The following is a 3,446-nucleotide window of genomic DNA, read 5'->3' as shown; positions in this document are numbered from 1 at the left end:
GAAAAAAAAAAAAAAAAATAAAATAAACATGGCAGAACGATGGAGGCTTCACAAAGGTTGTTTACTTAAAGACCCACTACGTGGCAAAACTCTTGAAGCGGAAGGCATCGGGACGGAAGACATCGGGACGGAAGGCATCGGGGCTAAAGACATAGGAGCGGAAGGCATCGGAGCTGGAGGCATCGAAGATAGAGCATTCGAGGCCTCAATACTTGGCCAAACGCTGGATGATCCAGGAAAAAGGTGCCTCTGGAGGAAAGACGAAAACCTTTGACGGTCACTTTGAATCCGACCTTCAGACTCTTGCAGTTCATCAAGCTTCCTCTTCATGCCCGTCGAATAGTTGTTGGCAAGCACGTGCAAACTTCTATTCTCATGCTTAAGCAGTTTGATCTCCTGCTTAAGACTTTCCACCTCTGCCATCAATGATTCCACCTGACGGGAGCGGGCAAGCAGGCGTTGGCCCATGTTGGACACAGAACTCGCACACTGAACACTAAGTGCGAGGGACTCTTGAACGGCCAACTCATCGGACCGTCCTGACAGCAGCCTACTATCTTTTGGAGTGAGGAGGTTCCTAGCTACTATTGTAGCTGTTGTGGCGTCCTGCATCACGGAGTCTTCACCTGTGAGAGGACCGTTAGAAGATAAGAAAGAAGGGCGCCATACGTTACCATGACGCGGCGCGGCCGTATCACTGCTGAGACTCAATTCTAAGCTAAGGTTCGATGGGTTTGCCATTTTTCAAAAGTGTTCAAAGAGATGGGGTGGATGGAGTTAATTCTCAAAGGGCCGGAGTCGATTTTCAAGAATGGGAATTCTTCAGAGTGTGTTTGTTGTGGTGATCGATAGCTCTATAAGAAGCCAAGGCGACGCGTCCACCAATTCGAAAAGCCGGAATTTCCGGCGTAATTTAGGCGACGCGTTCTCGGCTTTTCAGAAGACGCGTTCAACTTTGTCAAAAGATTTCTGACAAAGCTGAAAACACGTGGAGGCCATCATCGCAACTACACATCTTTAGCCGACAAGCGCAAAGTTCGGCGACGCTTTCTCTGCTTTTCAGAAGACGTGTGCAGCTTTGTCAAAAGGAGCCGCATCTGCACTACCACGTGTCGTTCAGAAAGCGAAGGGGCGTCGTTCAGAAATCGAAGGGGCGCCTGCTCAGAAATCGAAGAGGCGTATTCAAAGATCGAAGAGGCGCCACTATTTCAAAGAGCCGGATTTGCGGGATCAAAACGTTTGTCGACAAGGGTAAAAAGTACCACCACTTGATATTATCTCTATATATGTCGACCTTCGTCTTTTATGGCAGGGCAAACCTGAAGAAAATGCCCAACTCTCCCTCACCTCTGAGGGCGCACTCCCAGCAAAGCCTTTCAAAATACTCAATTCTTTCTTCTTCCCCAAAGATGATACCAGATGCCTGGAGTACATATGACCCAGGAGGAAACGGCGGATTGAAGCATGTGCTGATTCATTCACCGCTTCTTCAAAGCAAAGGTATCTCATATCATCAAGGTCAAAAGCAAAAGTATCTCATATCATGCTCTTTCCCTGTCTTTTTCTTTGTCCTTGTTCTTACTTGCATGGCAAAGTAAAAGAAGCAATCAGCCGGCACTTGGAGTCAGTCTTCCGATCTGGAGCCAACTGCCTGGAATCTATTCCTGATTGCTTACCTAGCGTTGCTCTCGAGTAGTCATCTTCAACGGTTGTTACACTTCCAGAGAAGGGACCACTCCTGCAAAGATTGAACAAAGAAACAGATAACAGGAGGAAGCTCAGACCTTCGGGGGAAACCAAAAGAACCATCCTGCTGCCCAGTTCAAGAAGTAGCACAAAGGAAAATCAACGATGGGCAGAAAACCAGTTCAAGAGTAAGCCTGTGGAATCACAAAGATCAAAGCCTCAATGCAATCACCAAGGAGAAGAGGGAATTTACACTCCATAACCAGATTTGCGTCCCTAAACTCTTCTCTTTGTTAATTACATTCTGCCATGTTTAGTATGTTTAAATTGCTTTTTGTGTGTTTACTTATGTTTTGTGTGAATCTATGCTTAAAACATTGAGGACAATGTTTGATTTAAGTGTGGGGGGGGTAACTAATGTTGTTAATTTAAATTCGGGGGATTTTATCACCCATAACTTCAAATGTTGTTCCTTGTTGCTTTAAGGTGTTTTTAAGTTGTTTTTGAGTGTTTTAGTGTGTTTTGTTTTATAATTCGAAAATCCCATAAAAATTTGAAAAATTGTTTTGAAAAACCCAAAAAGAGTTGTTTTAAGAGTCGTTTTTGTGTGTTTGTGTCTTAGGGTACCTTCCAACACAATGATAAGGATTTGGTTTATAATTGCATGACGGTTAGAAAGAGTTATAAACATAGAGAAAAGTTTGATTTACTCTTGGTATATGCTTGGTTATGGTTATAATGTATGACTTCACATGCAATCATAAAAGAAAAAAAAATTTGTTTTTGTAACATGCTTGAAGGAAGGAACTCAAACAAACGCTACAACCCTGAGAGACTTGAGCCTATAACGTTCCTTGGAGAGTATAATCTGTGATTTCTTGTTTTCTAAAGTCGTTGCATGATCTCATTATTCTTTGCTTGGTTACTACTTAGAAGGCGTTTTATCATATAGTTCCAAATGCTAGAACTCATGCCCATTTCATTCAAAGCATGTTATTGATTTGCATAACACATATTCAAGAAGAAGTTGTGTAGTGACCACCACCATAGCCAAATAGCCTTACTTCCCATACTTCGTATATGTTGTAAGTTTTAACCCCGTTGAGCCTTGTTTAGCCTTTATTCTTTGTTTACCCACATTTTCCTCACCTAGCCTAGTTTAGGACAATCCCCACCCTTGTTCTTAAAAGATAGTGAGCATGACTTAATTGAATTCCTTTTGAGTTACATTATGAAAGAAAATAAGTGTGGGGGAGAGAATGTTTAAGTGTTGATGTTTTGAGATTCAAAAGAAAAGAAAAAAAAAGAGAAAAGAAAGAAAGAAAGAAAAAAAGAGCTTGAAAAAAAAAAAAATGAAAGAATAAGTGATTGAAGAAAGGTTCCAAAACACCAATTCAGGGCGTAAATTGTCTAAATTCTCCCTTTTTGTTCAAAAGTTGAGTTTTCATTCAAAAGTGAATTCTAAGTTGATTCAAATGCTTTGCTCACTATTTCTTTAAAAACCTTTGTTTTCCATATCCCTTCTTTGTTATCCACATACCCCAAGCCCCGTTACAACCCTTGACTTCTATCTTGAGTGTTGTGTATTTCAATTTGTGGAGTTTGAACTTGGTATGAGCATATGGTATCACTGGTTCTCGCGTCTAAGTAGTAGCATTCCATTCATGAGATCATATCTAAACATGCTTATTAACTCCAGAAATTGCTTCCTTTGAAATACATATATGTGAGTGTTCGTTTTTATGATTACATCAATCTTC

Source organism: the organism of the source record quoted next, unplaced genomic scaffold (assembly GCF_019419815.1).
Source record: "Pyrus x bretschneideri cultivar Hongxiangsu unplaced genomic scaffold, Pyrus_bretschneideri_v1 Contig108, whole genome shotgun sequence".
Classification (NCBI taxonomy): Eukaryota; Viridiplantae; Streptophyta; class Magnoliopsida; order Rosales; family Rosaceae; genus Pyrus; species Pyrus x bretschneideri.
The sequence above is the reverse complement of the archived record's forward strand: the minus strand, read 5'-3'. Positions refer to the sequence as shown.